The sequence below is a fragment of the Accipiter gentilis genome, chromosome 30 (assembly GCF_929443795.1).
Source record: "Accipiter gentilis chromosome 30, bAccGen1.1, whole genome shotgun sequence".
Taxonomy (NCBI): Eukaryota; Metazoa; Chordata; class Aves; order Accipitriformes; family Accipitridae; genus Astur; species Astur gentilis.
Genome location: NC_064909.1, coordinates 2,926,018 through 2,952,191, shown reverse-complemented (window position 1 = coordinate 2,952,191; position 26,174 = coordinate 2,926,018). Strand labels below are relative to the sequence as shown.

The 26,174-nt window shown below is 41.6% G+C and overlaps 1 protein-coding gene across 1 annotated transcript in view; it reads left to right on the top strand.

The window, feature by feature from the left end:
* Window positions 1-26,174, top strand: part of SUPT7L (SPT7 like, STAGA complex subunit gamma) — a 474,734-nt gene that overhangs the window by 159,893 nt on the left and 288,667 nt on the right. The window lies entirely within an intron of this gene.

Here is a 26,174-nt window from a genome sequence, read left to right as displayed (position 1 = left end):
CGAGTGAGTGAGCGGCTGCGTGATGCTTAGTTGTTGGCTGGGGTTAAACAATGACAGTCAATTTATAATCTGAAAGTCTTTCCCACATCTAAGGTAATGGTAATTATATCCTTAAAAAATGTGATTATGTTCCTGATTCAACACTTAGATGTGCAGTTACGGACATCTCTACTTAATAAAGCCTTTAAATATATGATTAAATCCTACTAAAGCCCACTCTTAAGAGTTTAGCTGAAGTGGCACTTAATTCATTACTGCTTTAGTAGATCCTCTACAAATCCTATCTAAATATGAAATAATAAAGCTGGACATATCATCCATAACACCAGAATGATGACATTTATTAACAGAGGTAGTCCTGAGTTCTATCTGCTTTTGGAATAGTTTTTTTTCCTTTGTAGTTAATCAAGGCTGTATCTTGGCTGCCCTGTAAGATGACTGCTGCAGTGCCTTTGAAAAATTAGCCTCCCATACCATTTTGGCTGTGAAGAAGGGGGTGGCAGTAGATGTACAGTGCCAGCCTTTGGGCATCCCATCAGGTGCTGTACAGGCTGCTGGTGGCAATTGTGACACTTGAGTGCTGGCCATGGAGACACCTAACCCACAGCTAGGGACATAGATGGTGCATGTATCACCAACCTCCCTTGCTTCTCCCTGGTTACTGTGGGATTCCCATCATGCCCTCCACCTATCACTGCTAGCATTTCTGATCTTCCTGTGCTTGGGCTTGGCTTTTGGTCAGATAAGTCATTGAACAGGACAGCCTAGGTGTCAGACAGATGCCCAGTTTATCTATTTTCAAGCAGGAAAATGGGGAACCTGGTTACAGAGCTAATGTAGGAAGGCTTGAGCTAAGAAGCTTGAGAACTGCTGATTTAGAGTAACACGTTTCTTAAAGAAAAGAAAAGAAAACAAAACAAAAGAAAACATCTTTAAAGCCTGGACAGGCCTTATGGTGATCCTTTTAGAGTTTGAACATGTGGGTGTTTCATATAGCATGATTTGGCAGAAAAGCCAGCCCTGCTTTATTTATGATCTCTTTATCTTCTGGAAGACCTGGTGCATTTTAACATCAAAAAGACAATGTAGTTTTGACAATTGTTTAAGAAAAAAAGAAGAAAAGGGGAAAGGAAAAAAGTTAAAAACATTTCTTTGTTCTATTATCGGTTTATTTTTAGGTGTTTTTGTGATCACACAAGCACTCTGCCAAACTTACAATGGTCACAGATACCAGCTCCCCTTTTTTTTTTTTTTTTTTGTGAACTGATGTGAATGAAAGCTTTAGTCATTTGCTGGAAGTGGAAAGCATTTTTTCTTTTTAAGTAGGAGTCAAATTGCAGGAGTCAGTGTATGCTAAGGAGAAAGTAAGATGAATGAAACTCTTGCACCATACCAATAAGAAGTCAATGCAGCCTTTGAAGACAGGTTATGTAGATGCATACGGCTTATGATAGAGGCACCACTGGTGCTATAAAGTCAAAGAGCTTAAAATCAGACAGATGATATACAGTAATTAAAAGACATGTTTCCCACGGAGGACTACAGAGACAATGGTCTGCAGCAGAAGGTGGAAGGAGAGCTTGACATATATCTCTATGCCTCCATGAGTGCATCCCAGTGACAGCCAATACTACTTGCAGTGTGTTGAGCCATCTGCTCCTCTCCCTGGACGAGGTCTGGTAGCCAACGCTGGACTCATGCAGGGAGAGAGGACGCTCTTACTAAGCCTCCCTTCATCATCTACTGGTTCCTGGTTTGGAGACAGAGCTGCATTTCGCTGTGGATTGTCATTTCTGGGCCTGGTCTGCATGCAGGAATAACTTACTTTCAAAACACCTGTCCTTGTGTGGCATTGATGAAGGCTGGGATCACCAGTGCCTTCAATAAACTCCTGCATGTCTTCAGTGGCTACTGGGCCAGGGAACTGCGCTTGCATCCCAGACTTGGTAGATGTTTCCTGGCTCTAACTCCCATAAATTATTCTCCCTGAGTCTGAGTTATTCCCCAAAATCCTATGAAGACTTAAGCATGTTAGGGCTGAAATACCCTAATGATTCATGATTGCTGTAATTTACAATCCTAATTAGATCCCTCTGTGCATTATGATTGATTCTTTAACTGTGGGATGCCCTGCTATGCTTTTCAATAGGATTTCTGTCTCATTAAATAAGCATGATTAATCCTGCTCTGGGGATTCCCCTTGGCTATATTTCCAGTGCTCAGGTGGCTTCTCAGTTTGTGAGCCTGGGTACAAATCTTGTGCCCAGAATGCAGGTTAGGGAGAGACTTGGATGTGTTTCAACCCCTTCCTATGCCCTGATTTCCTCAGTGAGGAAACTCTGGCACACAACAAAGAATGAAACCACTGTATTCTCAAAAAAGGTGTCCAGTCTGGATAAACAGGGGAACAGGGTTTTGTGTGACTCTGCAGGTATGGCAGGACAGAGCTTACATGACTTCTATCTTTCCCTATTGCTGACGTTAGGAAGCAATGTTCACAGCCAATTCAGTAGGGACCTGGAGAAGATGGTGGATAGAGTCGTGGTGGTTGAATCAGTGCAATAGTGCCTGGAAAAATGGATTCTATCTGTGCTGCACCCACAGGGCTAGTGTGTGGTGCTGGACAGAGAGACACTAACTGTATTTTCCATATCCTGCACAATGCAAGCTGTGGAGTCTTGACTTGTAAAACAGAAGAGAGAAAACAGCAACTGGACTCAAAGCAACTAAAGGGCCGCAAAACCTCATGTCTCATATCAAATCAGTACTTTCAAATGAAACACCCAGCACTGCTGGACATTTCAGATGTAATATCTCACTGTCTCAGTCCTCCATCTCCATGGGAAGTAACAATACCACATCATTTCTCAAGATTTGCTCCATATATCAATTACTTAGCTTTTACAAACCACTCAAACACTGCAGTGATGAATGCTTTAAAGAACTTATGATTAATGTTGTCTTCAGATTATGTCTTCACAGTGTGTATAAATAAGGTGCTGTACATAGAAAAATGAAGATAAAATGAAATAATGAACTGCTTCCATCCACTGTGCACTCCAGGTGGTGAAGGTGCTCAGAGGTGGAGTATGCGGGCATGAAATTAAAGATCATGACACACATTTTGCCCACACAGGACTGAAGCAAACTTACACAGACCTCATTTTATTTTTATCTTTGAGTTTGCAACCTTTCAACCTTTTAGTTCATTTAATATGAGGATTTTTTAGGTACTTCATCTACCGAGACACAGACACAACTCAAAGAGCTAATTTATTTGTGTCTGTGTACACAAAGTACATTTTAAAAAAGAAGAAAACAACCCTCATATAAATAACAAATCCTGGAAATTACACGGCTGGTAGTGACATGCTGGTGCAGACTTGTCATGAATACTAATGGGGACATGGTCCCCATTGAGAAGTACCAATATAACGTTCTTTTCTGGGTCATGTTGCGTAGCATCCCTATCCAAAGTCCTTTTGCTTTTTTTTTTGTATTCTTGGGCAAGGAGCCACCACTGAGCTATCTGTTGGCTTGTTGAGGAAGGACTGACAATCCAGCTCGCCCCTCCATTTATCCACATCAGCATTCGGCGGCAAAAATGGTAACCTGACTTCCACCCACTGTTGGCAGTTTGGCTTCAATTTAGTGTGTACATAAGTCCCATGGCTACCAGCAGCATTAAAACACTGGACCATGCTTTCTGGCTCAGCTTGAGTGTCTCAGGAAGCCTACGGTGAGTGCTTCCCAGCTGAGAAAGGCATGGTCACCCGGGAGCTAGTGCCAGCCCTGCCTTCCCACAGTTGTAGCACAGAGGGGACTGCAGACAGGGACCAAGCTGGGGCTGCTGGAGGAAAGTCCCAGGGAAGTAACTCAGAGTAGCTCAGGCTTCTTTGAAGAGTGATGAATTATTAGCAAACATGAGCCACTAAACTTCTAACCCTGAGATTTAGCATTCATCCCCAAGGCTAAATGAAATTAGCATGCAATCTAACTGAAGCTTAGGTGTCTTCTGTCCTGGCTTCCTTCATTCAGGTGCATGAAAAATGTGAGGGTCAAATCAGTTGGTGCTGTCCTTGCCTCAGAGAGCCTCAACAGCAGAGCAAACTAAGCATCAAACCTGCCAGGCGATTTGGGCGTTTTTTTCTGCACTAATCCTTCTGCTATATCTTTTCCTGAGAGACCAGACCCAGAATTAGCAACGGTGGGTTTCTTCCTCTCACTCCCCTTCCCTGCTGTATGCACTCTCTTGCTGCACAAGATCTAAGCCCCTTTTGCATAAACGAGTGCTTTGTTTTGGAGGGAATACAACCTATACTAAATTACAGCTAGACCAATCAGAGCTTGCCAGTTCAGTTTAAAAACAAACTGCTATCTAGTTTTCTGCATGTATGTTTTTCCTCTATACACTTTAGCTTTGCCTTGGCATTTCTATAGCAACAGGAGACTATTGTCTTGTCAACAATAGTCTACTGCATTGGCATTATCTCTTAATTACACAATTACTTCATTATGTACTGTAATATGAGCAATAAAACATTTGAAGTACTTCAAGCAAATTTAGTTTTAAAGGTTTAAAAGAAAACAACACCAACCCTTTATTCAAACTACCTGCTAAGTTTAAATACTTTTTTGTTCTCTTGATAGATTAATGAAGTAACTGTACAATTAGTGCTAGAAAAGGTGTAGGTAAAATGGTGATGCTTGTTGGAATTGGTAAAATGGTGGTCTTTGTCTTCTTATCCTGAGACACCTGTCAACACAACTGGGCTACAACTTGCATCATTCCTTTTCGTATCGCCATGGGACCCCTCAAAAATGAACTGGGTCCAATCCAGCTCACGCTGTGTGGCTAGCGTCATTCTGACAATATACTGCATCTGCTAGCTACGCCATTAAAGAAGTGCTGGCCTGACTACAATTGTGGGTATGTATGGAGTTACATCCCAGCACCGGGTACAAATCTGTGATAACTCCACTGATTTTTTCACTTCAGAGAAGCTAACCTGGGATACCATACTGGCACTGCCGTCATGTGAAAGTATGCTGGAAATGCAGCTCACAGACAGCTACTCTGATAACCCACTCCCATACCTACCACATTATTGCTTATTGGCAGCTGTGTCATGCCCCAGACTTGCTCCTAATGAAGTCAATGATACTTTGTCATTGACCTTGAATGACAGCAAAATCTGGACTTTGTAGCCTAGATAAAACTGGTGCCTTTTGCAAGTGTTTTATTTTAAAAACAAATCTCCTTAGCCCCTTAAAAGTCTAACACTGCTGACTTTTGGACTTACTACTTTTTCCTGCAACCTTTGCTTTTCCTCCTGACAAAATCAATATCCTAAAAATAAATAAATAAGCATACAGCGCGAGCACCTAAATTGAAAAGCAGCAGTTGGCAGAGGCATGCATCCTTAATCTGGATTTAGTCACCCAGATAGAGGGAAGTTTGGCAAGACTCCTCAGGCAAAGCATTCAACAAACTTACTGTACTGCACTTAAGAAGTTCCTCCCCCTTTACACAGGTATAAAAATGCCACGAGGCCAGAATGCTTCCAGTCACCCCTCCCACTGCTCCTCTCAGCCTCTCTGCTGGGATAACGGAGGAGGATGGTGGTAGCTGTTGGCTAAGGCTTTGTGTGTCAGCACAAAGGAAGGGGCAAGCCCCAGGGTTGGTGGGGAGAAGAGGAGGGATGAAATTGGAGGAGCAGGCTGCAGGTGCAAACACCTGTACCAGTTTCACTGAGATCCTTGCATTGTGTTAGCCCCTCTCTGAGAGGGAATGCACTTGGAAAGGACAGTCCTCTTTCCATGGCGGGGGGGGAGGGGGGGTTGGTGGGGGAGAACCATACAGGGAGAATTCGGGAATGATGACTTGAGCAGAACTGCTTTCCTTGTTTCATCTGTAGCTTCCAGTCAAGAACTGCACAAATAGACAGAAAGATGCTTCCAGCTGCTCAGCTCCTCACCCACTCCAGTTGCCAGAGAATTTTAACTGGGACCCTTTTCTGTGAATAGCTATTTCTAGTAATCAAAAAAAGATATCATAATGTTGCATTATAGGAAGAAGGAAGACAGAGGAAAAAATATAGGTCTGTTATATATCATCACTCAGGAAACTAAAACCAGCAGCTCTGAAGTACTGCCTGAATGTGGATATCACAGTGGTGGACAATGAATAAGGTAGAGAACAGAGCATATAGGCTTTTACACAAATCTGCTTCCTTGGGTTTCTCATTAAGTTTGCTACACAAAGTTTAGCTAACATCATTGAATGACTGTTTTGCACTGAAATGTTTACCACAGCAAGAGATAAATATAACATGCACTGGGATTTCAGCTGAGATTTCAGCCCCCCCCAATGACATATTGGAGTTGGGTCTGAGCCTGTTCAGGCTTTAAAAAAGTGTCAATATTTTTAGGAAGGATTTTGCAGGCAGAAAATATTATCATTTCCGGGGGAAGAAATTGTGTGCATAGAACCAGCAGTGAATGAGTGACAAAACCAAGGGAATGCTTTTTCTTGCACAGAAATAAATATTTTCTAGTAGCCCCTGGATACTGGGTGAGAAAGCAGGTGAGCTTTGTTTCTCCTTTTAACATATTCATGTCTATGTGGCTGTATGTTGCATGCACTAATTGCTCTGGATACCCTGGTCTCAGAGTCTAAAAATGTTTTCATAATAGGATTTTTGTGTTTGCTGCTTTTAGCCTGACGAAGCTATAACATCAGAGAACGTCAAAGGCAGCAGGTGCTGAACCCTGGCTCCCCCCCCGCCCCGCCCGGGGGGATGCGAGTCTCAGTTGTCAGCTAGAGTTTATGCAAAATAATTTCTTCTGAATGTTATAAATGAATTTAGTCCCAAACAGGATTCTAAACAAAGTTAACAATTTATTAAATGAATAAATGCAAGCAAACAGCGCTGGGCACGTGGGGAGCTTCTGCTCTACCACAACGCGCCGTGAAAAACAAGACAGCTTCTTTTATAGTTTGACGTTCGTTACATATTCATACTAGGCGTGTTCTTCTCCACCTCCTGGTTGTGGGGGTGCTTAGAAACTTGTCTCTGACCAGGCTCCCCACTGTTCGCGGCGGACAGCAGACATCCTGTGTAACCGCCGACACCGTGCACAGCACCAGCTGTGGATCATCAGAACCCAAACAAGTCCACAACAGACGCCTCCCCCTCAACAAATACATACAACAAATGGCCTATCAGGATCTCAAGCACTGCAATCCCTGAGGCCAAACACACATCCAAATGCTTCAGTTTTCCTCCAGGATTGTTAACAACAAAACCGGTTTTGGGTTGGCAAAAGAAAAACCTGAACCATACACATATCATCCGTCTCCTCCCGGCCTGCGGTTATACAAGGACCGACAAAATGGTTAAAGATTACATATACAGTGAGGATCACATCTTATTATGCGGCCCTAGCATTGTTTATATTGACATGAATCAGATGAACATATTTCACATGAATGACAAGAATAAACACTTTTCTGCATGAAGAAGAAAAACAGAAGATGATGCCAATCAGAAAGACAAGGGGACCAAGGACAGCTTAGCATAAACACATAAAATGTCTGGGAGACCTGAAAAGAAAGGGGCATGCTTTGTGAGTGGTTTTGCCACAAGTCCTTTACATTTTAGACAAATGTGCTTATTTTTCCCTTCTCCTCTTTGGCAATGCTGCTCAAATATGTCCTGCCCTCCTCTCCCACCTCTGCAGCTTAGTTGAAAGTGATTTGTAAGTGTCTTCTGAGACATCTTAATTTTTGAAGCCTCGGATTCGATTTAGTTTCCTAATGTTCTTCATAAAATTTTGATATTTCATGGTTAAAGATGTTTATTCATCTGTAAAGGCCATGCTTTATTTTCTCGAGAAGGCTATCTCACATTAGTTTACATTATGAGTGTTGAGGGGTTTTTTTACATTTAAAGGAAAAGATGAAATATTTTGACACATTTTAAAGTTGTTTAACTTTTTAATCAAATTAAGAAATGCAATGAAAATACAGTTTTCTTGAGCAAAATTTCTAACCTATTCTGTTATTGCATTTTGTCTATTCTGCACGTCCTGTTTTCCAGCAACAAACAGTCCTGTAGGACCACAGAGCAACTTCCTTCTGGCTAGGACCTACTCTACGGTACAGCATAAGCAATATTTTTACCCTCTCCTTCTTCCTTCTTCAGTCTTGCAGCATACCCGCCTCACCGTGCTCCCACTCTTTTGAGTCTTTCTGCTTTGTCTGCATTTCTGGAAATGAATCATTTTTTTTTTGCGTTTGTTTTTGTGAAAAGGAAAAAACAAAGCAAAATAAATGAGCTCTGTGAAATGTCAAGGAGATGACTGTTAAACAACAGTCTTGAAAACGGGGCCTTAATTGCATCACTAATGGGAGTTTTTATCTAATTGAAAAGCAATGAAGCAGATAATTTTTTGTTGTTGTAGTTTCCATTAAACGCTGCCTGAGAAGTGGAGAAATTCAGAGGAACTGCAAAACAAATCTTTACAAGCGCTGGGGATCTCATTGCCAAAGAGGGGGATGTGCCTCCTTGGGGACCTGGCTGCTCATCTTACTTGCCATTGGAAGCGTTGAAGCTGCCTACAAAACCCAGTGGGCAGTTTAAACAGCCCGGGAGAGGGGGTAGTGGGCAGTCACTACGTATGCATCAAAGCCATCTGCTCACAGAGTAGTGTAATACCCACTTGGGTGTAGAGATCTGTAAGTCTTAAACTTCTGAGGTTTGCAGAGTCTGTTTTTATAACAGTTTTATCACTTGATACCACATTCCTGTGAATAGCTGACATGGGCAGTTGCAGTATAAACTTTAATGGAACTGTTACAAATATTCTGATAAGTTAAAATTTTATATAAGCTGGTTTGATCAAAAGGTAAAGATTGTAGAATATAGGGGTTTGAAGCTCGCAATGTAGTCATCGAAACTTAAGAACATACAAAATGTGCTGTATACAGTCATAAAAAGAATAAGTATTGTCTTAGATCGGTTAACCATAGAAATTTAGACAGATTTGTTAGGTTGTAGTGTTTTGTTTTAATGAACAGAGAGATCGTTATGGACCTTAGCTTTGTGGTTTAGAAACCCTACTTCGATCAAAAGACCAGTTAGTGGAATAGGTAAGATTAACCAATGATTGTTATAGTATAAGAATATTGATAAGGTGATGTAACTGGGGGCCAATCACTAGAAACGTTACATTTAAGAATTAACATTGAATGTACTTTTATGTAAATCTAATACATGATGGCAAAATCGTACTGCGCAGAATCGTATAAGAGAGGTCAACTATCGGACAAGGTGAGGAAGACTATGGAAGACCACCAGAGGGCTTATGAAGACCACCAGAGACTTCACTACGCCTGCGTAAAAGGACATTTACATATGCTAATGCTCTTCCGGACAATTGTTGATTATGTATGATATTTCCCAGAAATCTAGTGAATATGTATGACAGGTGTATATTTAACCTGCATGATTGAATCAGACCGGTGCACACACTAGGTGGAGTGATCCCCTGTGTGCCCAGCGCTGCAATAAAGGAGTGCCTGCTTCTTAACTTCTCATTGCTGTTAAGGAGTTTTATTCCGGATTTCGGTAACAAAACTTTGGATCATAGATTAAAGCAACAAAAAAGGTACGCCATACTTAGGCTACCTATGGTCTTCTGTATCAGGCCTACTGCCCATGTGAAGACTGACTTCTATGTCAGCCTTGACATGTCTGTCAGACACTGCAATTACTAGGATTCACTGGAGGTACCATCCCTCTTCAACTCCATTTCAAAATACACGCACAAGCAATCAACATTTCTCCTGTGGCACCAGATAAGCATGTGAAAATCGATCTGTAGTTCTCCAGTAAGTCCTACCCTCCCATCTCAAGAACACCTTGACAAATTCAATCAATTCTGCAACAACCAGCAAGCTGACAATAAAACTAGAGGCTGATTGGAATTTGATAATGTCGTTTGGGAGAGAAAGTCAGATGGGATTCCCAACTCACTGCTCTGTTCTCCCTTGGGAATGAAGCATACTATTTTAGGGGCTCTGTTGGGCTACAGGGCTGGTGTCACGGTTTAACCCCAGCCAGCAACTAAGCACCACGCAGCCACTCACTCCCTCCCCTCCCACCCAGTGGGATGGGGGAGAAAATCAGGAAAAGAAGTAAAACCCGTGGGTTGAGATAAGAATGGTTTAATAGAACACAAAAGAAGAAACTGATAATGATAACACTAATAAAATGACAACAGTAATGATAAAAGGATTGGAATATTCAAATGATGCACACTGCAATTGCTCACCACCCGCTGACCAACACCCAGCCAGTCACTGAGCAGTGATTCCCTCCGCCCCCACTCCCCCCAGTTTATACACTAGATGTGACTTCACATGGTATGGAATACCTCATTGGCCACTTTGAGTGAGCTGCCCTGGCTGTATCGTGTGCCAACTTCTTGTGCCCCTCCAGATTTCTTGCTGGCTGGGCATGAGAAGCTGAAAAATCCTTGACTTTAGTCTAAACACTACTTAGCAACTACTGAAAATGTCAGTGTTATCAACATTCTTCGCATACTGAACTCAAAACATAGCACTGTACCAGCTACTAGGAAGACAATTAACGCTATCCCAGCTGAAACCAGGACAGCTGGCAACAAATGCACCCTTCTGGTCTGGTAGGTTAACACCATTGTGCTAAGCAGCTTTAGCAATCTGGCCTTGGAAAGGAGATGGGACTTCACCAGTAGCTCTTCTCGTCCCCTTGTCGGGATGCAAATCACCACATTCAATCCAGGGAGGAAGGGGACTGAGCACCAGGGCTTAAGACTTAACTATTATGCTTCTATCGCATAAATTAAAAAAAAAAACAACATATGGTTTTCTTGCCCTTGGATGTGATTTTTGTTTGAAAGTAGATAGCAGAAGAAATTGCTCTGGAGGTTTAGAGCTTATTCACGCTAATATTTATGACTGGCTTGCGGTGCATAAGTGAAACAAATGGTAGCCTAACTTACTGGGAGAATATGAAGGATCAATTTAGCAAACAAAACAGGCTCTGATCTTGTTAGCTATACAAATACACACAAAGCACATTGAGAGAATAATTAATATCTCCCATTTCAGCAGCTTCTTTCATTCCATGAAGCTGCCCACAGGAACTCTGTACCCAGACAGAGGTCCCACCAGGCACATCTTTGGCTACGTACACCAGCAACAAGTTGTGTATACAGCATCTTTCCTAGCAGCCTGTCCTGCACAATTAATCAAAATCAGATATAATCACAAATGGAGTAACTCCTTATGTGGAGAGCTGGTGTAGCTAACACTCTTTTTCATGGAAAAGTGCTAAGGGACCTTTAGTGATAATACACAGGTAAGAAAACTCAGAATTTGTGTCTCATTTGAAATACCTCTTTGCCAACAGTGGGGCCTAGTCTGTAATGATACACTGGGGGGATGATTTGGTATAGACTGTGGTAGTAACACGCTACTTACTTTTTCACCTCTACCCCCCTCCCATGCCAGTTTATTTTCCCGAGAAATATTCTGGCCTCTGTCAGCAGAACAGCCTAAGCAGAATTTTGCAGTAATTAATAAAAAGAACTGGGCAAATTAATTTTACTTAAAAAAACCCCCAAACTCCTTATTGGGATAAAAAGTCTCAGCATTGACAGTCTCCTCACGGAAATTCTACACAATTGCCTTTTGATATTTCCAGCATATTCCAGCACCAGAAATGCTGCAGCATTTCTGAAACAGAAGCGGCTGTGCCAGCTTCTTCCATGCAGGAGGGGCACAAATAGTTGGGAGGGGACGCAGCCAGGGCAGCTGACCTAAAGTGGCCTATGGGGTATTCCATACCATGTGATGTGATGCTGAGTATAAAAACTGGAGGTAGTTGGCCAGGAGGCATTGTGGGTTAGGGATTGACTGGGCATTAGTAAGCAGGTGGTGAGCAATTGCATTGTTCATCGCTTTTTTTTGCATATCCTATTATGATTTTCCCTTCCTTTTCTGTCCTATTAAACTGTCTTTGTCTCAAGCCATGAGTTCTACTCCCCCCCCCCCCACCCCCGCCCAAACTGTCTCCCCCATCCCCCTGTGCCGTGTTGTTGAGTGAGTGGCAAGGTGGTGCCTTGTTGCTTGCTGGGCTTGAACCATGACACCCTTCTGTCCTTCTTCCTGCTCCTGTCCCTCCACTCAGGGACCAGCATGTAATAGCAAGCAGGATTTTTTTTTTTCTCCTTCAGCAAGCCTGCATAAGACTTCCGTTTCTTGCCCTGGTTGTTCATCCAGCAGTGCTGAACTCATATCCTTCATAATCCAAGGAGACGTGACAAGGCTCTTCTGGGACTATACCTGCTCAGTGGGTGAATGAACAGTCCTATAAATGGTCAAATAGTTTTCCACTTTGATTTCTCTGTTGTGGTGCTCAGCTCTCAGAAAACAAAGAAGATTACTTTTTTTTCAGCATATAGCATGTTGATTTTGAAGATCTCTTTAATTCTCTGTTCTTTTGTAATGTTTGTTGATATAATTGTAATAAATAATCTTTCTCATCAAGAGATGTGTTTTCTTCCACTGTGGCAGATTCTATTCCCATTTATGCATGGGTATACTGAGTTGGAGAGAAATTACAGGTGTGGGTTTTGTGGTATTCAGCACTGCCATCTCCAGCTCAAGTTGTGGGACCTGGAACACCCATCCATCTTGTCCTGGGTGGAGCTGGTAACAACACCCTTTGGAGAACGCAGGATATTTTCCTACAACTGCAAAGCAGGACAGTGCCACAGCAGTGAACTCCAGGACTAGGACCAATGTAATTTCCTTGTCTTTCTTCTGTCCATAATGCCATTTGCCACTCTCACCTTGGCCTAAAAAGTCCTCTACAAAAGGACATTTGGCCAGAAGTGGGAGATGATACCTGGGTTTTTGGTGCAGGCTCTGTAACTTTGGTTCCTCTCTGTTCCTTGCAGCCTTGCTTGAGGTGTGCCTCTACAGTTACTTTCTGTGGTATGGCGCAGCTCAGCTCCTGTTGCCTTTCCCAGGAGCCCTCTGAAGATGGTTTGCAATGGTTCTAGCCATGAAAATAATGTTGCCAACTGGTTTCAACAAACAAACAAAATACTTTCTATTTTTGCTCTTTCCAGAAAATAACAGAGAAATGAGAAAACAGGAGAGTCCTCGGGTGAATCTTGGCTTTTTTTTGTGAATGCGTGGAGGGTCAGATCAACCTCTCAGTTTCCAGTGAACAAAACATATACAGCAGTACTGTAACTGTAAAGGTCATAAAGGGTCAGAGGAACATGTCTTTCTTCTCATCATCCCTCCAAAATCTGCAGAAATCTCTCTATCGGATTTTATTGCTATTTTCTGTGGCAAACTGAGGTCACTCTGCTGAGTGTTGTATAACGTATGCAAACATGAATATGGGCTGATGCTGCCTGCCAACCTTTGTGCCCAGTGGTGGTATAAGACCTGCTGCTGGTGCAGTCTCCCACATGTGCAAGGTCCTTCTCAGGCTGGTATAACAAACATGCATTCCTTCCAGAAGCAAAGGATCATGATCTCAACCTCAGTACCCAGCGGCTGCATTGTCACTGTAAAAATAGTGCTATTGTAACTGGAAGGAGGTGATGTTTTCCAGGGATTAATTGAGCAAGAAAGGTTCTGAAGAGTGTGATATCTGAAGAGAGCAACAAATGACAATTCGGCATAAAGGTACTCTCTTTCCTTTGGGAGAGTGAGAGATAGGAATAATATGATCTAGTAAAAGGTTTCATCCCTTTGCTCTCCAACACAAAAATGGACTAGAAGAACCTTGGTTGGCTCAGGTACAGGTTTAGCAACTCTTGAATTATTTCCAGTTGGACAACAGGCAATTGGAAGTTTTGGAGGCAGTGGAACATAATTGGGAATACCTGTTTACCCAGTGTTGATGCTAGTAAAATAGATTAGCTTTCTTCTCCTTGCACCACCATTGCTCAGACCCATACTTCTTGATGTATTTAAATGTACAGGCTTCACTGTTTGAGCCAAGAGTTTCTGAGATATGTGTGTTTAATTGCATGCACAGTTGCAGTGTTAAACATTCAGGCAAACAATTCCTACAGCTTCTGCCTTCTTTCAAAGTGTGGCCTGATGAACTTGTGCAAGCTGTCTGAAGTGCAGTGACAGCCCTGCGGTCAGGCACTGTATCTGTTTTAAAGGCCAAGCTGTCATGTCTTATACACCATCTCTGCAATTCAAGCATCCGCCATCTTCACATTCCCCAGACTTCCTCTGAGATATTCACCCACAGCCTCATAATCTTGCTTCCTCTTCATCATGTCATCTGCTTGAAAGGCTGAGACCTGGCATGGGCAGATGGTAGCAGGGAAGGCTCCTTGCTTTTCCCATCCTGCAACAGCATCCCAGTGAGGATGTGGCCCCTGTCTATCACTTACTTATTACATATGGGCTGGAAAAAAGGAGAAAGAACCTGCTTAGCCTGTTGTTATGTTAGTGTTACCAATATTTGATAAAAATTAGAATTTAACATGAGTCAGGCTTAGTTAAAAGGGAAGACGACTGTAGAATAGGAGTTTGAAACTTGCAATAGTTATAGAAACCTAGGAACATACAAAATGTCCAGTAAGGAATTATAAAAGAATAAGTATTGTCTTAGATCGGTTAACCATAGAAATTTAGATAGATTTGTTAGATTGTAGTGTTTTGCTTTAAAGAGCAAAGAGAGAGATCGTTATGGACCTTAGCTCTGTGGTTTACAAACCCTACTTTGATCAAAAGACCAGTTAATGGCATAAGTAAGATTAACCAATGGATGTCATAGTATAAAAATATTGATGAGGTGATGTAACTGGGGACCAATCACTAAAAACGTTAAATTTAAGAATTAACATTGAATGTACTTTTATGTAAGTGGTAAAATTGTACTGCGCAGAATCGTATAAGAAAGGTCAACTATCGGACAAGGTGAGGAAGACTATGGAAGACCACCAGAGGGCTTATGAAGACCACCAGAGACTTCACTACGCCTGCGTAAAAGGACATTTACATATGCTAATGATCTTCCGGACAATTGTTGATTATGTATGATATTTCCCAGAAATCTAGTGAATATGTATGACAGGTGTATATTTAACCTGCATGATTGAATCAGACCGGTGCACACACTAGGTGGAGTGATCCCCTGTGTGCCCAGCGCTGCAATAAAGGAGTGCCTGCTTCTTAACTTCTCATTGCTGTTAAGGAGTTTTATTCCGGATTTCGGCAACAGTTTTGGTGACCCAGATGGGACCTTGCGAGTGAGACTGGACGAGATCGAGTGTTGATCGAGCTCCGGCCGGCACCGAGGGATTCTCGGGGAGAACCATCGCTCTCGACTCATAAAGCTCCTCGCAACGTTCCCTGGAAAAAAGGGTAAGGCACTTCTTCTCTGAAACTTGTTTGGATAGCCTGCCCGTAAGGCGCGGCGAAAGCTTCGCAGGGTTGGGGCTGAGAGGGTACCCGTTTGTGTAGAAACCTAGGCGTCTGCCCGTAAGTCATAAGTGAAAGCTATTGCAGGGTTGGACAATTTTGGGAAACAAGGGAACCTATATGCTATAGAGTTCTCGAAGGTAGTACCTCCAACTGAGGTTGGAAGTCTTAAAGTGTGAAGTATATTTTGTTGGTTAATAATCTTGCCAGGGGATATTGGTTATGACTCTTGCCTAGGGAACTCGGCTCTGTCTGTGCCCTAGACAAATAGGTGGACTCCATTACCTGGCAACAATTGTTATTTGTATTCATTTGATACCTGGTATTTGATGCATGCATTCGGTATTTGAAACTTCCTATCTGATACTTGGCATTTGATATTTGGGTCGGTATTTGATATTAGACGTATTCAGTAGATATTCGGTATTGGATATAAACATAATGGCACTGGCCAAATTATTTAAGAGTATGGGAAATTTATCCACTGATGGAAAGATACCGAAAACATCTCCGTTGGGATGTTTGTTGGCACATTGGGGTGAACTGCATGATGATTTACGTAAAAATCAAATGATTGAATATTGTAATCACTGGTGGCCCTTGTATGTTTTGGAAGATCAGGAAAAATGGCCAACAAATGGAACTTTAAGTTATAATACTATATTACAGTTAATGTTATTTTGTAGAAGAGAAGGTAAATGGAGTGAAGTGCCATATGTAGATTTGTTCTTTTACTTGAGACAGAGGACGGATTGGCAAAAGGAATGCAAGTTAATTAGTCGAGACAATTTGGTGATGTCATTGACTGCAGAAAATAAGAAAACTAAGAGTTGCTGTTCGGCTTGTGATATTGGAAGAAGGTGCATTAAATGTACGGTACCAAAAGAGAATGAAATAGAACTAGAGTTAGAAATAGCCCCACCAAGGGAGGATCGGGATCCCTCTTCCTCACATGCACGGGAAAGGAGTATTGAATCTGGGAGAATAATAGAACCAGATAGTACTAGGACAGGGGAAGAAGTTAGTGAAACACCAGAGGTAATAGTCCACACTCCAGTGTCACGGAGAATTCGGCAGCAATCTCATTGGTTGGCTCTTTTAAGACAGGGAGTGGGACAGCATGGACCAGTATATGTTAAGGTGCCGTTTTCTATTACAAATTTGATGGCATGGAAACAGGCAGCAGGGGTTTATAGGGAAGACCCAGAGAGAGTAGGAAGGGTTGTGGAAACAATTATTAGAACCCAGGATCCTGATTGGAATGTTTTGCAAGTAATACTGGATAATTTATTGGACAGAACTGAGAAACAGATGGTATTAAAAACCGGAAAAGCTCAAGCAGAGGCAGCACATATGAATGAAACGCTCTCTGGAACTTTGGAACAGAGTTTTCCTTCAGGAGACCCTCAGTGGGATCCAAATGACCCTGTAGATAGGAGAAGGTTAACTTGGTACCAAAGGTGGGTATTGTATGGAGTAAAACATGCAATGCCAAAAGCTTTGAATTGGTCCAAATTATATGAGATAAAACAAGACAAAAATGAATCTCCTTCTGTGTTCTTGGAGAAATTGAAGGAAACTGCCCGAAAATATACTGATTTAAAACTGGAAACAGAGGCAGAACAGCAACAGCTGGCCTCGATTTTTATGGGACAGTCGGCACCTGATATAAGGAGAAAGCTCCAAAAATCGGAGGGGGAGGATTCAAGAAATCTGAATAAAATGTTAGAAACAGCATGGAAAGTTTATAATAATCGGGAAAAGGAGGAGGAACAAAGAAGAGAAAAGAAAGAAAAAGTTAGAGAAAGTAGGTTAATAGCTGTTTTAACAGGGGGTGCAGCAAGAGGAAGGGGACGAACCCGAGGAAGAGGAGGTTTTAAAAACTTTGGTAACCAGGATCTTAATGCACCTTTAGGAATAAACCAGTGTGCTTATTGCAGAGAGAATGGACATTGGAAAAAGGATTGTCCTCAGCTGCAAACAAATCAGCAAGAGGTCGTGAAAATGATGACCCTGGATGAATGAAGGGGACCGGAGGGGAACCCAGCTGAACCTCTGGTTACAATTAAGCTGGGAAATGATAAAGTTGAATTCCTAGTAGATACAGGAGCTGTATATTCTGTTTTAAATACTCGTAAAGGAAAATTAGGAGATAAAACAGCAACCATAATTGGAGCAACAGGGAAACAGGAAAATAGGCCATTCTTTCAACCTCTTGATCTAAAGTTTGGAAATAAGGCGATTACACATGAATTTTTGTATGTGCCAGAATGTCCGATACCCTTGTTGGGTCGAGATTTGTTATCCAAATTAAACGCACAAATAGTTTTTGAAGGAGGAGAAATTCTTTTAAAGATCCCGGAATCAAAGACAGGAGAAATATTGATGATACAGGAAAAGGTTAAGACTCAGGAGGTGCCACAAGAAATTGATGATGCGGTGATCTCTACAGTTTGGAACACAGAGATACCTGGAAAATCTAAAATGGCACAACCTGTTAATGTGGAACTGAAAGAAAATGTGAGGCCAGTGAGATTAAAGCAATATCCAATTAAACTGGAGGCTAGATTGGGAATCAAGAAATTAATTGATAAATTTTTGAAATATGGAATTTTAGAGGAATGTGAATCTGAATATAATACTCCAATTTTACCAGTGAAAAAGCCATCAGGAGAATACAGATTAGTACAGGATCTGAGGGCAATAAATCAGATAGTGAAAGATATACACCCTGTAGTGGCTAATCCATATACACTGTTAACGGCTCTAGGGGAGAATCATCAGTGGTTTACAGTGCTTGATTTGAAAGATGCTTTCTTTTGTATACCCCTGGAAGAAGGAAGTCGAAAATTATTTGCTTTCGAGTGGGAAAATCTGGACACACAGCGAAAAACGCAACTGACATGGACAAGACTGCCTCAAGGATTTAAGAACAGCCCAACAATTTTTGGAAGCCAATTAGCAAAAGAACTTGAGGTGTGGAAACAAGATGGTCTCAAATCTGGACATTTGCTCCTTCAGTACGTAGACGACATACTGATAGCTACGGAAGAGAGATCAGCGTGTATAAAGGCAACAACTGATCTTTTGAATTTTTTGGGGCTAAGTGGATATAAAGTCTCTAGAACTAAGGCCCAGATAGCAAAACAGACTGTGATATATCTGGGTTTTTAAATCTCCCAAGGACAAAGACAGTTAGGAATGGAGCGGAAAGAAGCAATCTGCAGTATTCCGGAGCCAAGAAATACCCATGAATTGAGAACCTTTTTGGGAATGGCTGGGTGGTGTCGGCTATGGATAATGAATTATGGTCTGTTGGTTAAGCCATTGTATGAAGCTCTTAAAGGCCCACCATTCGAATGGGGTCCAGATCAGCAAGGAGCTTTCAAGAGTTTAAAACAGTCCTTGATGGCAGCACCAGCCTTGGGACTTCCGGATTTGACTAAAGATTTCCAGTTATTTGTACATGAGAAACAACACATTGCACTGGGGGTGTTGACCCAGAAGATGGGAAGTTGGAAGCGACCGGTTGGATATTTTTCCAAACAATTGGACTTTGTAAGTAAAGGTTGGCCTGCTTGTTTGAGAGCAGTAGCAGCCACCGTGATGATAATACAGGAAGCTCGAAAATTGACTCTGGGAAGAACGATGGTGGTATATGTGCCACATATGGTGATATCAGTGTGGGAGCAAAAGGGGGGCCATTGGCTATCTCCGAGCAGAATGATGAAATATCAAGTAATTTTAATGGAGCAAGATGATGTGATTTTGAGAACTACTAACCTGACTAATCCTGCAGTCTTTCTAAGTTCTGTACAGGAAGAAGGACAACTGGAACACGATTGCCTGACTACTATCGAATATGTGTATTCCAGTCGAGAGGATCTAAAGGATATACCTATGGACAACCCAGACTGGGAGTTGTACACAGATGGTAGCAGTTTCGTTGAAAGTGGAGTTCGCTATGCAGGATATGCGGTAACAACTGAAAAATCAGTGATAAAAGCCAATACCTTGCCTAGCACAACTTCAGCCCAGAAGGCGGAATTAGTGGCTTTGACAAGGGCTCTAGAATTGAGTACAGAAAAGAAAGTAAACATTTGGACTGATTCGAAATACGCATTTGGCGTGGTCCATGTCCATGGGATTTTATGGAAAGAAAGAGGATTATTATCCTCTCAGGGGTCCAACATTAAATATAAAGAGGAGATTTTGCATTTACTACAAGCAGTACAGAAACCTACTGCAGTAGCAATCATGCACTGTAAAGCACATCAAACAGGGAACACAAAAGAAATTATAGGGAATATACTAGCAGATAAAACAGCTAGAGAAGCAGCCAAAAGGAAAACCTTACAATTGGCGTTAATCCCCACAAAAACTGTTGCACTACCAAAGGACAAGCCTAAATATTCGGAAGAGGAAGAGAAATTGGGGAAACTATTAAATGCAAAGAGAAGTTTGGAAGGATGGTGGGTGACATCAAAAGGGCAAGTAGTAGTCCCACCATTTGTGATGAGGGAAATAGTACAGACAAAACATAAAGAGTGCCATTGGGGAGCAGAAGCATTAGTGACCTTTTTGAAAAGGCAAGTGGTATCAGTAAAAATGATAGAAATAGCTAAAATGACAACTGCTAAGTGTGAAATATGTTTGAAAAACAATCCAGTAGTAAAGAGAAAGGTCCAAATGGGGATAGTGAAATCAGGAATGGAACCAGGGGACTATTGGCAAATAGATTTTTCAGAGTTACCTCGACAAAATGGGTATCGATACATTTTGGTGGGGGTTGATACTTTTACAGGATGGCCAGAAGCTTTTCCCTGTCGGACCAATCAATCAAAGGAAGTCATAAAATGGTTATTACAAGAAATCGTCCCGAGATTTGGAGTACCTATTGGAATCTCTTCTGATAGAGGGTCCCACTTTGTTGCAGAAGTGGTCCAGGGTGTTAGTAGAATTTTGGGAATTACGTGGGATCTACATACACCTTGGAGACCACAATCTAGCGGAAAGGTGGAAAGAATGAATCAAACACTAAAAAGACAAATTAGTAAAATCTGTCAAGAAACCAATTTGAAATGGCCCCAGGCACTCCCATTAGCTCTTTTACAAGTTCGGATCCAACCAAAGAGTGGGACACTAATTAGTCCTTATGAATTATTATATGGAAAACCTTATGAATCTCCCGAACCAAATTTGAGCACACATTTAAAAGGAAAACAAGATGTGTATAACTATTTACTTTCTTTAGGGAAAATTTTAACTGCGCTGCAGAGTGCAATTGTTTGGAGCAGACCTCTGTCTTTGGAAAATCCAGTACATGACTTCCAGCCAGGTGATTATGTCTATGTGAAGACATGGGCTTCTGAACCTCTAGAAGAGCGCTGGAAAGGACCCTTTCAAATATTGTTGACTACCTTCACTGCTGTTAAGATTGCCGAATCAGATGCTTGGATACACTACACCCGAGTAAAGAAGGCACCTGCTACATGGAAAATCATTAGCCGTGACCCAGAGACTTTGAAACTGACTCTGAAACATGTCTAATTTTTCCTATCAGTTTGTGATTGTTCTTTTTATATTGGTTTGGCAGATGATGTTGGTGGAAACCTGGACGGAACCGATGAATAGGAACAAAAGACAAACAGAAACAGAACAATTGATTGGCATTCCAAAAAAATCGGCTGAGGAAAATTTGATGTTAGGATTGATTAAAGGATTTGCCCACTTACAAAATGTTACTCAGATCACTGCTTGTTTACCAATACCAAGAGCAGTGGGGGAAACTATCCCTTGGGGAATTCTCACTATGAATTTAACCACCCTGAAACATAAAAACGGAACCACTCATTGTAAACAAGTGCCAGTGACACAATGGTCCGAGCAGGTAAAGGTCATCAGAAAACAATGGAAATGGATGGGCAGAGAAGAAGATTGTTTGAAATTATTGAATCATAAGTTTACACTGGCCTCTTCTATAGGGTACATGTTTGTTGTAGGTAGTCCAAGGGGTTGGTGTTCGTATGATGTACAAGTCAAAACTAACGGGAGTCGGAGCATTATGGAATGGAAATGTAATGAGACTAATCAGACTATCCCAGAAAACACAGTTATTTGGGATTCAATATGGTCTATGGCCATAATGTCTCAATTTCAATATATGGTCAAAACCTCTTGGTGTATCATTTGGGACGGATCAGTTTTTACAGTTTGGCCATCTGTAAATGACAGAAAAATTACATTGCGGATAAAAGAGAAAATAGTATCTTGGTGGAAATGTGAAAAAATTTACGATTGTAGTACTACAGACCCAGCAATAGAAAGAATTCCCCCTTTAGCTGCGGCCTTGAAATACGGCTGCTTGTGTAGGGGACTTAAAAATGATCTCAAATTAACTGAGACATTCATGCCTAAAAGGGGAACCTTTTTCAGTTGCAGAAAAACTACCATTCAGAGTCCAGGACATTTGGTTTGGGCATTAAGTGATGGAACCTGGACTACTCAGTTATCACTAGATGGTACGGTAAAACAAATTATTTTAGGCATGCCAACATTGTGCCCGATTTGGAAGAAATCACCATTTAAAGGACCCTTGGAGAATTTAAAGTTAAAACGGACCAAGAGATCTGAAACAGATGACGAAATATGGAACGAACCATCAACAGGAGTAAAAATTGGCTGGGCTCTTGAATCCCTTTTGAACCCTATAGCTTCATATAGAAATAGAGAATGGCTTTATCATTTAACAAGTCAGGTAGAAAAATTGGCAAACATTACAAAGAGAGGGCTTAAGGAATTAAATATTCAGCTGCAGGCAACTTCCAGGATGACTCTTCAAAATAGAATGGCCTTAGACCTACTCCTACTTAAAGAACATGGAGTGTGTGGATACCTCAAGGGTAGATTGGACCATTGTTGTATTCATATTCCTAATGTTACTCAAGACGTAGAACATGATCTGGAGCTATTGAGCAAAGTTGAAAAAGAAACCGAGACCATTCGAGAGGATATGTCAGAAGATTGGCTAGGAAAATTTTTTAGCGGATTAGGGTGGAATCTGAGTTCTTGGTTAAAATCCATGATTAAAACTTTATTTCTGTTACTAATTGTCTTTTTGATGATCATGCTGACATATGTTTGTCTAAAGAGACAATTTACTAATAAAATTGCAGTCAATCGCATGATCATGAGAGAGGTTCCAACTATTCCACCAGAATATAGTCCACCACCACAATATGCTGAAACGAATATTGATTTTCGAAATACTAGTAGAGAAATGTTATGTAGTTAATGTGAAAGTATTGAAATAATTTTCAAAACTTTCAAAGGGGGGAAATGTTACCAATATTTGATAAAAATTAGAATTTAACATGAGTCAGGCTTAGTTAAAAGGGAAAAAGACTGTAGAATAGGAGTTTGAAACTTGCAATAGTTATAGAAACCTAGGAACATACAAAATGTCCAGTAAGGAATTATAAAAGAATAAGTATTGTCTTAGATCGGTTAACCATAGAAATTTAGATAGATTTGTTAGATTGTAGTGTTTTGCTTTAAAGAGCAAAGAGAGAGATCGTTATGGACCTTAGCTCTGTGGTTTACAAACCCTACTTTGATCAAAAGACCAGTTAATGGCATAAGTAAGATTAACCAATGGATGTCATAGTATAAAAATATTGATGAGGTGATGTAACTGGGGACCAATCACTAAAAACGTTAAATTTAAGAATTAACATTGAATGTACTTTTATGTAAGTGGTAAAATTGTACTGCGCAGAATCGTATAAGAAAGGTCAACTATCGGACAAGGTGAGGAAGACTATGGAAGACCACCAGAGGGCTTATGAAGACCACCAGAGACTTCACTACGCCTGCGTAAAAGGACATTTACATATGCTAATGCTCTTCCGGACAATTGATGATTATGTATGATATTTCCCAGGAATCTAGTGAATATGTATGACAGGTGTATATTTAACCTGCATGATTGAATCAGACCGGTGCACACACTAGGTGGAGTGATCCCCTGTGTGCCCAGCGCTGCAATAAAGGAGTGCCTGCTTCTTAACTTCTCATTGCTGTTAAGGAGTTTTATTCTGGATTTCGGCAACATTAGGAAGGACAACTGGAGGCTGAGGGCTCCTGCCCTCTTCCTCTGTCTCTGACAGAGATGTCCAGATGGCGTTGGGCAACTCACGTCACCTCTAGGGGAGTCTGGCTCCAAGCTGTTTTCCTCCATCCTGTTGCCTGCCTCACCTCCTTCCTTGAATATGCCTTTGTACCCCTGAGGATAACTACTAAGATGCCTGAGCAATTAAAAAAGCAATGTCTCTGGCACTAGGGTTGTGATGGATCTACCTACCATATTTTTTTACTTTCACCAAAAAAAAGAAATGGTGTGCCACAGAGGATAACAAACCCCAACAATAGAAATGTCTGCTTGTGTTTGTCTCTTGGTGGAGTAAAGAATTATCCTAGTTCTCACAATATGTGCTGCCTCATGACACACACAGCTGATTCGTTGCTTCTGCAACACCAAAGCAAAGACATCCCACTTCTGAGAGTTGTTTTGGTCAGTATACTCTTTTTGGGTTTTGGATTTGTAGTTCAAACATGCCCAGCACTTGCCCCCTGCCCAGCCTGTCATAATCTATCGGTAACCTTGAACACGATAGTTGGATTTGCTCTCTTTTTTGCCTGTGATTTGAAATCTGCTGCATTTCTTTACTGTTAGAGAAAAAAGATCTATTTGTATGTTACTGTTAACTCTGTTTTCACCCCATACCTCTTTCCAAATCTCCTGTCATTCCTTTTAAGGACAGCTTGACTGTTGCTGTGAAATATAGTGTGGAGAGTCCATACATTACTTCCCTTGAGGTAAATTAAGATTTTAATTATTTTGTAGTCATTTTGCCTGAGCTATTTACGTAGCCTTTCTTAAGTGCCGGCCTGGGCTGTTTGGTGGGACATTCAGGCCCCAATTGAGCTGTCAGTCCCCACTTGCCTTCTCAGGGTAGTCGCTTCAGTGCAGACACTGCCAGCTTACACTGGCGTGCAAACCAAACCACGATTGTTCTGAATGAAAAATGCAGCCATCACAATTCTTCTTTTTCTTTCCTCCACCTGATCCTCGAAGGAGAGGTCCAGTTATCAATTATTTGGGAAATTGGAGCCATCTGTGGGGCACAGAGAGTTTTATATTTGCAAGCTGCATACAACAATGATAAGAACTGCGAGTCCCATAGGAACAAAACTATTGTTACTAACGAGCTATTGGCTGTCATTGTTCTGCCCTCTGCTGAGGTCTCTGCAGCTTTCTGATTGCCTGGTTGTTTGGCTTTACAGTGATTTATTGTACTTTGAATAGGATGACTAATGTATTTTCCAAATTGTAATTCCACACCCAAGAGTAACAACCCTCTTTGTTCCCCATGAGCCCTTAGGTGTTATTGTCCTTCCTGTATCATCCTGAATTGCTTTGGTTCTGTTGGGCTTCAAGGCTGTCTATAGTATCTTCAGGAAGGTTTGCTCATGTAGCAGTAGCTGCTCATTGCTGTGCAAAGTGTTGTGTTTTCAGATCCTGTTTGGTTTACTGACCAGCTTTACATGTGTGGCTGCAGAGCTGCAACCTCATTGGGATCTCTCCCTGGCAGGGGCTGGGAGGCTGCATTATGAATCAGCATGTCCAGTTTTGTCCCCCCAGAACAAGAAAGGCATCAGCAAAATGGAACAAGGTCATCTTGGTGGATGACTACAAAGGTGGCCAGGGAGCTGGAGCACAGGACATAAGATAAAAGGCTGAGAGGTTGGGTTTGTTCAGCCTGCAGAAGTTAAGACAAAGGGATATTTTACTGGTCTTTTCATCTGGCTAAAGGAGGTTGCAGGGGAGATGGAGTCAGCCTCTTCTCAAAGGTGCACAAACAGTGATACAAGTTGCAGCAAGAAAAATCATTCTTCTTCAAAAAAAAGTTCCCCAGGAAGCTGATGCAGCACTGTAACAACAGGGCCCAAAGACTGTGGATCTCCAGCACTGGAGAAATTCAAAATTCAAGTGCACAAGGCCCTGAGCATCCTGCTCTATGTTTGAAGTTGCCCTGCTGAGAGCAGGTGTTTCAGAAGACAGCATCCTGTGCAACCTGACTTATTCCGGGATTCTGCCCTCTGGCCCTGTCACCCAGGAAAGCTCTGGGGAGAGGAGGCGAGCCTTGCCCAGCTCTTGTTTTCGTGGCTACCCACTGTAAAAATTTCTGCAAAAGTCAGTCTTGAGAGTAGGGGGAATATAATTCCCTCTCCCTATTAACATTAACAGGGATGTGACTTTCTCCTCCATTTGGCCTGAAATTTTTCTGTAGGGAAAAAAGAGAAATTGGGCCATTGCTTGCATTTTTCAGAAGTCTCCTGCAAATGGCCTGATATCCTATGCAGCCTCCGTTGAGCTGGGCTGAGGTACAGCCAATCAAGTTGGGGGAAAAAAAGCAACACATCAGAGAATCTTGTTCTCATGAAATTGTCTCAGTTGTGAGTTCAGGGGAACTTATTTACTTATTTACTGTATAAATCAATGTCTTGTGCTGTCTCTGTGTTTGTCTGTGGCTCTATCTATTAAATGAAGCTATTAGGTGAACCAAAATGCTCCCCAGAGTCATTCAGGATGAAAACA